Raw genomic sequence first — 13,541 nt, 5'->3', positions numbered from 1 at the left:
CAGATTTGCCCACTAGGAGGATCCTCAGTGGTTGTGGCCCTGGGGTGCAGTCATCTTTCTTTCTGCCTTTAGGAGTAAAGGGAGGCTCAGTTATAAGAAATGATTCCTGACAGGAAGGACTAAAACTGACAGGAACTAGTGCAAAACAATTATTATTTGACCCCTCTAATTTAACCATATCAAACCCACCAGACACCAGGTTTGTGGGACTAAGTGCTCCTGATTGTCAGAGTCCTAGGCATATTTCCCCTGGTGAGACATCAATCCAATTTTGCCATTCTCTAAGGACCTTCATTCTGTCCCTGTCTGAAGTGTTAAGCCAATGTAGAGTGCTCAGGGTAGTTTCCGGCTGGTCATTCTGTTCATCTGTCCCTTTCCTTTACCTTCATCTCCTCCCACCCTTCCCCATCTCTGTTTTACACAATGGCAGGTTATTATCTTGGGGAACTTGCCCTTGCTTTGGAGACTTTGACAGTTAATGGACTTATATGTTCAATTATCTGGTTGTACATTTGACTTGCTTTAGGTACCTGGAGGGAAATTTGTTCCTTTCTATGTACTGATCAGTGGTCCTTGATTAGCAGCTTTCTTACCTGTGGAAAAGGTAACTTTTACACCTGTCTGAAGAATTTCCATTTTTTGTTTCTAGAAGGGAAAATATGACAAGAGTGTCCATATTGGATTTGAATAAAATATGCAACAGCAAACACAACATCTTCTAGGAAGGGACTTCAAGCCAAAGAGAAAGAACTGTTAGAGTCACACACACACATACTTTATAGGGAGTTCTAACTGTCCCAAAGGAGGAAGACACAAGAAACAGGTACATGCAATGTGATCACATGGATGTTGTCACCATGACTTGTCTTCATTCCACAGGCAGAATGAAAGTGGGCTGTGTACTCACAGTCAGTTAATTTAGCTGATCAGTCATTTCTCAATGAGCACATGGCTGTCTGGTGTTCTTTGGGAACCTAGTACTAGAGGTTGCTTGCCACCCCCAGCATCTCCAAGAAACAAATGTAATTATTTCCTTGTTCCGTGGAAATGGTCCCTCCTGCTCTGACTGGAGCTTAGCTGAGTCCAGACTACAAGACTTTCTCCTCCCAAACTGGGAAGGCGCTGGTCAAACCAGGACTGACTGTTCACCCAGGAGTAGGATTCTGTTGTGGGGCCAGGTTGTGGAGTGGTGGGATGCACCCAGGAAGCAGAGGGAAAGAAAGGCTAAGTTGAGGTGAAACAGTCAGTGTGCTGTGCTCCTGAGGTCACAGTGGCCCTGTTTCCAGCTCGGTCTTGGATTGCAGACATCTTGAGGGCCTCTCTCTTCCGGGACACTTTCTTCTGTTCTGCCCTATTCCTTACAGCCTTTCTTTTAATCCTTGTCCTGCCTACTATACCTACCTCCTGTACCAGGTAGGGGATCCATGAGAGAATGACTTTCTAGCTTCCTTACTGGAAGGTACCTACCTGCAGATCTTCAAAGGTAATGCAGTGCGCTGCTTCTGAGTGTTTCCTTGATCCAGGCTACAGGAGCAGGTCTTGTATTAGTCAGGGTTCTCTAGAGAAAATGAACTTATAAAACATGTAGTATTAGACACATGTATATTCTATCCCGTGTGTGTGTGTGTGTGTGTGTGTGTGTGTGTGTGTGTGTGTGTGTGTAAGATAAAAAGGGAATTTATTAGAATGACTTACAGGCTGTAATCCAGCTAGAATAACAATAACTATCGTTCAATGGAAATTCCAAGAATCCTATAGTTCTTCAGTACATGAGGCTGGATGTCTCAGCTGGTCTTCCATATATACTGGGATCCAGAAATAGCAGGCTATAATATCAGTGAAAGAATGGACTTGCTAGGTGAGCAACAGGTTTAGCAGACAAAGAGAGTGCCTCCTTTTTCCATGTCCTTTATATAGGATGCCAGCAGAAGGTGTGGTCAAGATTAATGGTGGTCTTCCCACCTCGAAAATCCAGATTTGATCTAAATTAAAGTATTTAATTAAGAAAATAAAAATCCCTCAGGGTGTGCCCAGAAATCTGGGTTTTATTTAATTCTATATGTAGCCAAGTTGACAACCAAGAATACTCCACATGTACCTCAAAATGAATGCCTAATTACATAATTTTAGGGTCTTTGGTGGGTCAAAATACTTTTTGGAACTAAACCATTTTTGGTGCCAAATGGATTTCCTAGATACCCCTCTACATATGAAACTGGCTAGAGACCAACTTAGCAAGAAACACAAATAAATAAATTTTGGGTCCTTTAAGTTTTGATATCAAATGTCACAACCCAGCATTTACCCCAGTAACTTCGTTGTCTTTTCACACTGAAGATGCTTTTAGCTCCAGGAAACAAGCTGTGGTAACTTTGTGACTGTCCTTATGATTATATCACATGTACCCATTTCTTGGAGCTGTTTCCTTTGGGTCAACAACTCCCTGTCTCTTGAACTCTGCTCTGTAACCAGTCCCACAGAAACAAATCTAATCTGGTTCACACAGATACCCAGACTACTCAGAGTTCTCAAAAAAATTGCTGATTTTCTATCTTAGGCTTGGACTTTCACACAAAGACCTGTTCTTGAAGACCATCTGTCCTTCTGCCCTCTGAGAGGTTTTCAGAGATGGCTAGTCTGTATCCACTTGATTGGACCACTGGGCCAGTGATTTGATCACACAGAAATACAGGTGATGCTTGATAAATGGATGCAGATCACATTATAGCAATACTGGGTTGTGCGAGGGGAATGTCTTAAAGAGTAGAGGGGAGCATGTAGGGCCAGCTACAGAAAGGAGTGGAGAGAGACAGTGTTGATGTTTCTAAGCTAACACCTAGGTGCCCTGGAAGCCCTATGCTGCTTTACACATCTGTGAGGGGACCAAGACTCTGGAGGATGGGTGAAACCAGGCTGTACACCACTGCATGGAAGAACAATGCTAGCACAACCACAGCTTCCCCTGCAGTGTGCCCCCAACTTAGGCTGATAGGATGAGGTCTCCCTGCATACTGTCTTTTGCCCCTTGGTGCTGACCAATGGTCTCCACTGCAGGACTACTCATAGGATGACTTTGACCAAGCAACAGGTGACAGGTCATTTCCCCTAGGTGAGTGCCTTAAACTGATGCTATCTCAATGATCCAGCCTGATCAGAAAGAGTAGAGAAAGCAAGGGTTGGAGCATCGGGGGTTTTCTCATTTCTCAAGCCTTCTTTAGGTTAGAGAATGTCTCAAATGCTTAGATATTTCCGTCTCCTTTGCTTCTTCTAGTGGGAACCCACTCACCTCCAGTAAAATGACTGTCATGTTTTCTGTTTCCAGGTTCACACCTCTTGCATTATGTCCCATTTGGGGTATCTTATTTTAAGCCACCACCCTCTTGTGACAGCACTGTGCTCTCTCCCTGTCCCCTGGTAGCCAGTCATCAACCAACCCCACCCACCTCACAGACATCAGCTCTTCCATTCATTTTTAAGTAGTTAGTGGAAAGATCAGTGGGTATGCAACAGGTATTTCCTGCCCCTGGTTGGACCTCAGAGCTAGAAAACTGGGATAGATTCCCCATGCCCCTCCTAAGATGCACTCCCTGGCATTGTTCAGGACTAGAAGAGACTGGAGGAAAGAGCAGGTGCAGGTCACACTAAAAAAATGTGAAAAGGTCATATATGTTGGCCTTGAGTAGATTATCTTAGTCTCATCTGACAAAAGTAATTATACCATTATGTCCCATATCCTTTACCACAGCATCTTAAAAACATGGTCAGAAAAACATGAAATTCTGCTATGAGGATAAACCACTGTGCAAGTGTCATGGGGGTCATGTCCATGAAAAGTCTTTACTGCTTATAACTTTTGGTTGCTTTGACTGATTTTTTAATGTATTACTTTATCCAAAATACAAAAAGAAAATGCTTTATGTGATCAGATCAACCTGAGTGTTACCCTGCCATCCATGTCCATCTTTAAAATGAAAGCCATTTCCCTCCTGTCCAGCACTGTGAATAGAAAAAGGAAAGTAATGGGAAAGAAGTAAGATTAACACTCTAGGGGATGGGGGATGGGACAGCCTGTCCAGCCAATTGGTGAACACCAGGTTCAGTGAGACTTTGTTTCAATAGATACTATAGAGACACTAGGGAGATGTCTCACAGTCACACCTGAGGAGTAGAGTTTGTATTCTCAGAACCCACATAAGAAATGAGTATGAATGGGTTCATCTATAACACTGGCACTGGAGGGATGAAGTGGCAGAGAGGCAGGCAAATCCCTGGAGCTCATCTAGATGCCTCTAGCCAATCTAACCAGTTGGAGAGTGCAGTCAACCAAGTGAGACTCTGTGTCCAAAACTCAGGCTAGAGTGATAGAAGAAGATATGAGATGTCCCTTTGCTCTCCAACAATGATAGAGGAAGATATGAGATGTTCCTTTGTTCTCTTACAGTGATAGAGGAAGATATGAGATGTCCCCTTGCTCTCCTGCAGTGAGGACCCAAGGCTATGGATTCAGGGCAGTTCTCATCCGGGGATGGGCTCCTGAACCTGACTGGATGAAGTAAATGGCCCTAAGGGAGGCTGTGGTTCCTTCGGGATGATCGGTAGTGTGGACTTCAAATCACTGATGAGGTCAGTGCTTCATCTTTCTACCGCAACACTAATTTCTCAGGCCACACGAAGTATGGAAACCTCACTCAGAAGAGTGACTTCCCTCCAGCTGGCTCCTCTGTAGCCTCCAGACACTTAACACAGTCTGGCTGGGCAGTCATGGGGAAATTTCTTTAGAAAGTTTGCCCATTCCTCTCCTTCCTTGGAAACTCCTGGCAGGAAACAGAATCCATAAGTGTCCCCCTCCACCCAGTCCCAAGTGGGGTATTAGGTTTGTCAGCTTAAGAGAGCAAAACTCACTGATGTTCCACAGACTGGCTAGAAGCTGTCTGGGCACAAGATGCTGTGGCCTCCACAACTCTTCCTAAAGTTAATAAAGAGATCAAGTGTCTTGCTCTTCCGGTTGACAATCATCGTTACTGGTAAATTCAAGGGTGGGCAGTGGAGAGGAACACACACACACACACACACACACACACATATATACACGAGCCCTGTTACCTGGTGGACGCTGGAGGATCTTTCGATTCAAGGTCTCCATGCACTGTGGAGCACCTTCCTGTCCTCAGCAGCCTCTCACATTGGTTTTTAATCTCTTCATGAAAATGCAAGAGCTATGAGAGGAGAAAATCAGCTCACAAAATCTGTCTGCCAGGGTGGAAAGATGGTGTTCCCGGGGGTACAGGAAAGAGAGATGTGTACACAAAACAGTACTCAAAGGGCAACTGAGGAGACAGCAAGAGGAAGAGGTTGATTAAAAAAAAAGAACAACAACAACCATTTCTCCTTCCTGCCCCACCCTCACTGCCCACACTTCTGAGATGATTTTGTGAAGAATGCATTCTCTACAAGACTAAGAACTAGAGAAGGCTCAGCATCCCAAGCCTTTAGCTTCTCCCCTCAGGGTCAGACAGCCAGCATGCATCTATCTCCCCAGCTTCCACTCTTCCGTATGACTAAAGAGGCTCTCCAGGGCCTGCTGGGCAAACCAGCAGGCATCATGCTTGAGACAGGCAATGGTAACCTGGCTTCTGGGCAGAATGTGTGAGGTCAAGGCTTAGATTTTCTCATGTGGGCCGATCTCCTCTCTTCAGAAACCATGGAGCTAGCTACCCCAAGCAATGATCTGACTTAGGCACCTAGAGAATCCAAGGTCCCCTCTCCCTCTGCATGTTGCCCTGCTGGGCTCAGGATTGCAAGGTGTGAGCCAGGTCTCCTCTCTGGAGAGCCTTTGTGGTGCCCCATTTCCTTGCATGCTTGAGTTCAGATGATTGTTTTTATTCATTTGTTTCTATTTTCTGTGTATGAGAGATTTGCCTGCATGTTTGCAAATGCCCTTTGCACATGTCTAATGCTTGTAGAAGCTGGAGAAGCTGCGGGATCCTCTGGAACTGGAGTTATCAACAGAGGTAACCCCATCCCTCGGGTCCCAAGTTCAGATAATTTAAGAAAGTCTAAGCAGGAAAGTGAGACATGAGTGACTCAGGACCCCAACTGATTTTGGACAGCACGGTGCTCCAGTGCAGTAACACATAAAAGTAGCATTTTGCAGGGAAACCAGTCTTGACTTCCACAAACCTTCTATAATACAACTTTAAAATTTGAGGTACTAGTGGTATTACATTGAGTGAGGTGGGGCCTTTGAACCAATAGAAGGCATTTCTCCTTTTAGCTATTGAAGTGTTTATCTAACTAATCTTTATCAATAAAAACTCAGGAGTTGGATATCTGGGTAAGAACCTCAGTGATAAGAGAAGTGGCTGTGGAGTGACCAGTGACCTCTCTCCTTCTTTCCTTGATCCAAAAGAGCCTAGACTCTCCTAAGCCCCTCCCTACTATTTCCTGTGTCTCTCTATATGTCCTTTGTCCTCCAAAACCTCTATGGCTAATTTTGGTCAGCTAGTAGTTAGCTCTACCCTCTGATTCTAAGCAAACTTTATTGCCAGTCTCAAGGAGTGTCATCAGAGTGAGATCAGAATAACCCACAACAAGCTTCAGAACATCTTGTAGTCTCTTATTTTTGCCAATCAATAGAGATCAACTCTACAATAGAAATGATATACATGGGTGCATGTTCCCACCTGAGGACAACTTTCAAAACTGCCTCTGCAGGTATTTTATAAATACTCCATAAACAAGAAGGAATAGCTGCTGAAGGTTTTGGAGCTTCCACTGGGTCTCCACAGAGAAGGTAAGTTCAGCAGCCTTAACACCTACAGGCTAATCCTTATGTGTCCGAGCCACAGACAGAAGCCCATGCAGCATTAGCCACAGCTGTCTGTACATTAGGGAAAAGGCACCCTGAAGGAAACACAATAGAGCTGTCTTGAGTGCGGGCCTTCACTGCTCTCGGGACACACAGGAAATGACATCTGTTTGGAGCAGATAAATGGATGCCTTTCCTATAGCATGCTCCTGTTCATAGCTGTTTTCTTTCCCATTGAATTACAGGCATTTTCTGGTTGGTTCCTGAAAGCCCTATGTTTTATAGGTGTAAATATCATCTGCCCCAGGTCCTGCCCATCCAGTCCTCTACAGCTCCCTTTCTTCCTCTCAGTCAGAGCCTGTGGCTGTTTGCAACTCTTTCTTGGTCAGTGTTCACTGCAGAATTCTGGTGCTGGCCTTCAAAGCAAAGATATATTCTGCTGCAAAGGAGCTGTCTACAGTGTGGAACCCAAACCAGGCCCCAGCAGTCACAGGGAAAAAACAGCACAAATCTCTTCTATGAGAGCCTGGAGCTCAAAACTGTAGCTCTATGCCACTGGAAACAGTCCTTGCCCCCAACCACGTTGTTGTAGGTGTGTCTTTGACAATGTGTCCTTACAAGTTTAACATATGATTTCTAGACAAATCCCATGAGAACTGGTGATTTATCCCCCTCCTGATACACACATGCCTGGGAAATAATAAAGAAACATAGGATCTGAGAGATGTTGTAGTGGTTATGAAAGCTTGCTGTAGCCGAGCGGTGGTGCACGCCTTTAATCCCAGCACTCAGGAGGCAGAGGCAGGCAGATCTTTGTGAGTTCGAGGCCAGGCTGGACCGACAGCCTCCCAAACAAAACAGAGAAAACCTGTCTCGTAAAACCAAAAAAAAAAAAAAAAAGAATGCTTGCTCTTGCTGCTCTTCCAGAGGACCTGAAGACAGTCCCAGGAAACCGGTCCCTGCTTCTAGCCTACTGTACCTGCACATGTTACTCACACATACATGCATCACATACACATCACACACACACACACACACACACACTCTCTCTCTCTGACACACAGGAGGAAGGTAGGAAGAGAGGGGGAGCGAGAGAGAGAATTTCAAAAACATTTAAACAGTATAGTGAAGGAATTAAACAATTGGAAACTATTTTGTAACTGTTGTCCATGTCTTGCAAACACTGCCCCCTGCTTCTTAGCTCTTGAGTTTTCTGTCTTGCTTCCCCAAGCTGGAAATTTTAAACAATGTTATGGGAGTTTTGTTTGATTTTGGTGTGTGTGTGTGTGTGTGTGTGTGTGTGTGTGTGTGGTGTGTCAGTGCGCCCATGTGCACTTATGTGCTTCTGATTGACCACAGCGAGGGCAGAAGGCTGCTTGTAGGCAGCTTCTACCACTCTTCAACACTTTGCCCTTGAAACAGTGTCTCTCACTGAATTGCTCTCTGTGAGATTGGCTTCCAGGAGTTCCAGGATCTGTCAGTCTTTGCCTCCTGGTGCTGGGATTACAGGCACAAGTGGTCTCACCATGTATTTATTTGGGTGTTGAAGATTCAAACTCAGGTCCCCATGCTTGCACAGCAAATGTTCTTACCCATTGAGAGCTAATACCCATCTCCTCAGCTCAACATATTTATGACATGTTATTCTAGAGAGCCCCTTTTTCTCATCCCTTGTTTAAAAACATGTTAGTGTGACTATACAAGTATCCAAACACCAATATTCATGTCAGTTTTGTTCACAATGTGCAAATGCAGAGGCAACACAGATACCTTTCAGTAAGTGCATGCATAACTGGACAAATTGACACATCCAGACAATGGAAACTAAAAAGAGATGAGTTGTCCAGACACACAGAGCCCCAGAGGAACCTATGTACCTCCTGACTTAATCATCTGTGTGGGATTGTATTACGGTCTTGGCTCTGCAACCATTTTGACATTGTCTATAGACGTGATAAGGTGAGATAAAACCAATAGCAATTGTCCCTTTGGAATTCACCATGAACCTGGGGACACTCTCTCTCTTTGTGCATAATCCAGGTACCACCATTACTCTCTGAAGATGGATTCAGTCAGAAACCCTGAAGTCTACAGGCTGTAATAAAAATGTTCTTCCAGTAACTCAGGTACCCCCAGTACACTCACCAGTGAGTGCCTCAAGTTCCCATGGCACATTTCTATAATATGGATCTCTACATGTGTTTAGACTCCATGCATGGAATTTTACTGGTGGTCCATTCATCTTCATGTGGAGTCTCCTGGAAAACATTTTCCTGATCCCTGGTTCCTATGATCCACACCACCCTGTTCCTCCCCTGTCTCCCTGAACTTTACCAGTAACTCTCTAGATTTTGGTGTTAATCTTATTTGGGCACTGGAAGAGTATGGCAGCTGCACTTCCAAAATAGAAATTTTGTCCCTGTGACTTCATGACTGGGTAAGGGTTCCTAGCTACTACGAACCTTGGTTTACATTTCTTTGGGAGAATCCAAATAAAGGAAAATATACAAACCGTGGGCAGAGGTGCGTTGATCTTCATGAGGTCTGAGCATACAAATACATGCCATACACTTGGAGAAAACAGGGGAGAAAGAGATGTGCTAGGTATCTACATCACAGCCTGTTCTTAAGTTCAATCCAAAGATTGAAAACCATCAGTCAAAAATAGAGGGAAAGGGCCAAATACGGATTTCTGGATAAAACAAGGTAGAAGACTGTGGTAGTTTAAAAGTTATTAGTCCCCATAATTTCATAGTGAGTGGTATTATGAGGAGGTGTGGCTTTGTTAGAGTGGGTATGGCCTTGATGGAAGAAGTGTGTCACTGTGGGGGTGGGCTTTGAGGTTTCCTATGCTCAGGAACCCACCCAGTATCAGTGGACTTCCTGTTTCCTGAGAGAAATAGAACTCTCAGCAATTCCCCCAGGACCACATCTGCCTGCATGCTGCCATGATGGTAATAGACTGAACCTCTGAACCTGTAAGCAAGTAACCCCAATTAAATGTTTTGATTTATAAGAGTTGCCATGGACATGGGGTCTCTTCACAGCAATAGAAACGCTAGGACACAAATGAATCTTGTATTTATTGAAAAGTATATACGTAATGGTAAGGCAGGAGATACGTGATAAGGAATAATATAAGATGACAAGGCTTCAGAACTGTGTTAGGTACTTAAGATAAAGGCAGAGATCTATAGAAATCAGGGAATAAGTCTTGCTTCTTCTAGGTAGGCTCTGGTGACACTAAAGAAACATAAGAAACAATGTCTAGTTTCCACCAGAGTGTGAATATCAGTGTTTTCTACTAGACATCCACATTAAAATTGTGTCTGTACTCCAGGGTCATCACATTTTTAAGTTACTTGATGTTTTTAATCATATCAAATTGAAGGTCAAGGTCAACGGAGTGGCAAAGTTGAGGGTCAAGTTCATCAGAGTGGCTAGATAACATTTGATGTCAGGATATGAGGGTTTGGACCACAGTCTTGAAGCCTGTGTTGGTCCTTGTGGTGGTTCCAGTTTCCTCTGAGGTGTTGGTGTTGCTAACACACATGAGATCTTCTTGTCCTGGATCTCTTGAAGACCAGATAGCAGTTGGGCAAACAATGACTCCAGGGTGCGGCCCACACACCCATCATGCCAGTGTCTGCAAAGATTGTTTCTCTCATGTGGCCCAGATATCCAGATGGCCATGGCTTGTGCTCCTGGGTCCTGCAACCCAAGAAATCTCCTGGGTGTGATGAAGAGAGAATGAGGACTACAACTGTCAAAGTTAAACTTGACTCAGGCTTCTTGGTGGAAAATTAGCCCTCAGCCCACACTGATTTTGATTGTCCTTCAGTCATCAGCTTCAGAAGCCTTGTTTAAGAATCCAAGGTTTTTGATGGATGGAATGGTGAGGGGCAGGGATCAGGTGAATCACAATAAGACGCTGTGCCATCTAATTCTGATATTAAGGAGAGTGGTTCCTTGTTCCATTTAGGTCATTGCATAGTCCTTGCTCCCTTGCTGTGAGTGTATCACTGGGTCATATGGAGACAGGGTACGGCCCATATACCCTTACATTTAAGCTAGACCCAGGCAGTAGAAGGCACTCAGACTATGCCAAACTTCAGACAACCCACTCATGGTGTTAAAGTGTGTTCAACCTTCTTGGAGCAGTAGGTGTGGCCTAGGTCAGACTTCAAGTCAGCTTTTTATCCTTGCTCTCTGAAAGTCCTCATACAGGAAGACCTTGGGACAGAGGATTTGCTGGGTGCGGCCCACACACCCTTGATCCCAAGCTGTGTTTTTGTTATTTGATGTTTATGTGAGGCTCAGATTACTAGAGAGCAATGAGGTCTTAATACACCTGCTGTGAGAATGTTTGCTGGATGTGTTGGAAGAATAGCAGGTACATCCCACAAAGTATAGTGGTACCACAAAGAAGATTCTAGATTAGCATTGATGACAGTTCATGGTCTATGATGTGATGTCAATCGTCAGCGCAAGAATGGTTGTGGTTGAGTCCAAATTTCTAAGTGAAATAGCATGGATTTGGTCACAAATGAGGCTATGATTTGTCCAACAAAATAAATTGTCGGGAGAAAATGCCTGGCCTCAGACCAGGTCGGCGTCATGGATATGTCCATTTCCTTTGGTCATTAAGGTGAGGTTTGATCTGGGTCACAAATGTGGCTATGATTTGTCCAAAAATAATTGAAGTGAGATAATGCCTGACCTGAGACCAGGTCGGCGTCATGGGTATGTCCATTTCCTTAGGTCATTAGAGCAATGTATTGTCCCTTTAAAGACTAGCTCCTTTGTCGTGGGATCTTGTCCTGGGTTGACTAGAGTGTGTGGCCCACGCACCATTTAATATTAGTCCAGTCTACTTAGTCTACTTAGGGTTCAAGGAGGTGCTGGGTTTCCTTTGAGGTCTGTGGATGGCCTTGAACCTGTGTCAATAATCATGTCATTATCAAGATCCCCTTCTTGGAGGGAATAATGCATCCAGATATCCAGTTAATCAGATCAAGTTCTGGGTTTGCCCAAGATTCTTGGTGAGCAGTCTATGGCTAGAGTTGAGTATGAGAAATTATTTTCTTAAAAAAAAGTCAGTCAAGATAAGGTGCAGGGTGCAGTGTAACACCCTTTTTGATAAGGTACATCCATGTTACGGGATTAATTAGGTGAGTCCTTGGCACTTTATGGCAATGTTGTCATCCTTGTTCACATTTTGAGTAAGTTGGATTGAATGAAGTGTTTGTGTGAGAGCCACACATCTGGTACTCAGAATGTCACTTATATCAATCAAGATAGGAAGTATGGAGGGTTAGTCCAAGGCTATCAGTGACAAGCTGGGATGTGTGGGCAGTGATGTCTTGGTTGGTTGTAAAATAAGAACTGAAATTAAGGCCTTGATCAGAGAACCTCATGGTATAAACTGTAACCACTGTGTTGTTTCACATTAGTTTGGCCTTGGGTTCAGGCCTCTTCAGGAGAGGATTAATCTGAGCTGATATTACATTAGAATTTGTGCCCAAATTTCCTCAGTGTCAGGGGCTAGCCCAGGACTTTTGAAGACCTCATGTCCCTGGCCCCCATATTTTCTCATTTTGGTCCTAGGGTTATTTAGGGTCTGAAATTCTCTTGGTTTCTATCAGAGTTCTTTTAGTTCAGGGAAGGCCCAAGCCCTCATCTCTTCTTACTTTGGAACTGGGCTTCTTCAGGGTCAGGATGAGCCTGAGGAACACTCATTTACTAGTTTTGGCCCTGGCTGGTTTCTTTAGAGGAATTGTCAGAGACCCTGATACCTTCAGCTTTGAGGGCTGGGGTTTTGTAGGCTCAGGTATTTGCCCAAGCCCACATCTCTCCTCACTTTGGGCCTGGGAACACTCATTATCCTATTTGGGCAGGGACTTCTTTCATTTCATTGGCTCAGGCCCAAATCTCCTTCGCTTTTGCGTCCAAGCTTCTTTAGGGTCAAGATTTTCACCAATGCCCAAGTCTGTGTTTTCTGCCTGGGTTCTTCTGTTTTAGGAAGTGGCCCAACCCACATTACTTCTTGCTTCGGCCCAGGCTTTTTCAGGATCAGGAATGGCCTGGCAACATTCATTTTTTTGATTGGCCCAGGGTTAATTCCCTCTATAATTAGGCCCAGGCTTCTTTAGGGTCAGGGGTTAGCCCAGGCCCACATCTCTTCTTGCTTTGGGCCTGGCCTTTTTAGGTTCAGGATTTGCCTTGGCACACTCATTTTCTCCCAGACCTCTTTTTTTTTATTGGCAAGACCTAATACTCTAGATAATTGGGCTCAGGCTTCTTTAGGGTCAGGGGTTAGCCCAGGCCCACATCTCTTCTTGCTTTGGGCCCGGGCTTTTTCAGGGTCAGGATTGGCCTGGGCACACTCATTTTCTTGGTCTGGCCCAGGCCTTTTTCTTTTGGTTGGCCCAGGCCTAATTCTCTGGATAATTGGGCTCAGGCTTCTTTAGGGTCAGGGGTTAGCCCAGGCCCACATCTCTTCTTGCTTTGGGCCCGGGCTTTTTCAGGGTCAGGATTGGCCTGGGCACACTCATTTTCTTGGTCTGGCTGAGGCCACTTTCTTCTCTGGATAATTGGGCCTAGGCTTCTTTAGGGTCAGGGATTGGCCCAGGCCCACATCTTTTCTTGCTTTGGGCCCGGCCTTTTCAGGGTCAGGATTGGCCTGGCACACTCATTTTCTTGGTCTGGCCCAGGGCTTAACTTCTCTGGATAA

At 44.7% G+C, this 13,541-nt stretch overlaps 1 long non-coding RNA gene across 1 annotated transcript; it reads left to right on the top strand.

Annotated features, from left to right (window-relative positions):
* Positions 1 to 6,012: 6,012 nt before the first annotated feature.
* On the top strand, positions 6,013 to 7,302 carry LOC121138292. Its single transcript, XR_005875388.1, has 2 exons — positions 6,013 to 6,793; positions 7,054 to 7,302. It is a non-coding gene; the product is annotated as an uncharacterized LOC121138292 (long non-coding RNA).
* The last annotated feature ends 6,239 nt before the right edge of the window (positions 7,303 to 13,541 follow it).

This window comes from Mesocricetus auratus, unplaced genomic scaffold, assembly GCF_017639785.1.
Source record: "Mesocricetus auratus isolate SY011 unplaced genomic scaffold, BCM_Maur_2.0 contig_6806_pilon_obj, whole genome shotgun sequence".
NCBI lineage: Eukaryota > Metazoa > Chordata > Mammalia > Rodentia > Cricetidae > Mesocricetus > Mesocricetus auratus.
This window is presented reverse-complemented; position numbering and strand designations above follow the sequence as displayed.